The following is a 293-nucleotide window of genomic DNA, read 5'->3' on the forward strand; positions in this document are numbered from 1 at the left end:
CATTTAATACTTTGATACAGCTAGTAATTGAAACGCATTATTTATATGATTATTTTATACTACATACCTGCAAAGTCTATTGAACCAAAAATAATAAAAAAGTTACAGAATTAGCCAAAATACTGCCCAGCAAACACAACCTACACTACAGTCCTGTACATCCCAGCTTATACAAGAACCTATTCTTTTTATTAAAGTCTTGCAACGTAACATTCCGCAATCACTCCTTTCCAAGAGGAGGAAATAACTGTTTATGTCATCTGTTTTACTCATAAGTTATTTTTAAAAATCTA

General features: G+C 30.7%; 1 protein-coding gene across 1 annotated transcript in view; it reads left to right on the top strand.

Annotated features, from left to right (window-relative positions):
* Positions 1-293, top strand: part of LOC119581620 (general transcription factor IIH subunit 1-like) — a 12,096-nt gene that overhangs the window by 3,323 nt on the left and 8,480 nt on the right. The window lies entirely within an intron of this gene.

This window comes from Penaeus monodon, chromosome 15 (genome assembly GCF_015228065.2).
Source record: "Penaeus monodon isolate SGIC_2016 chromosome 15, NSTDA_Pmon_1, whole genome shotgun sequence".
NCBI lineage: Eukaryota > Metazoa > Arthropoda > Malacostraca > Decapoda > Penaeidae > Penaeus > Penaeus monodon.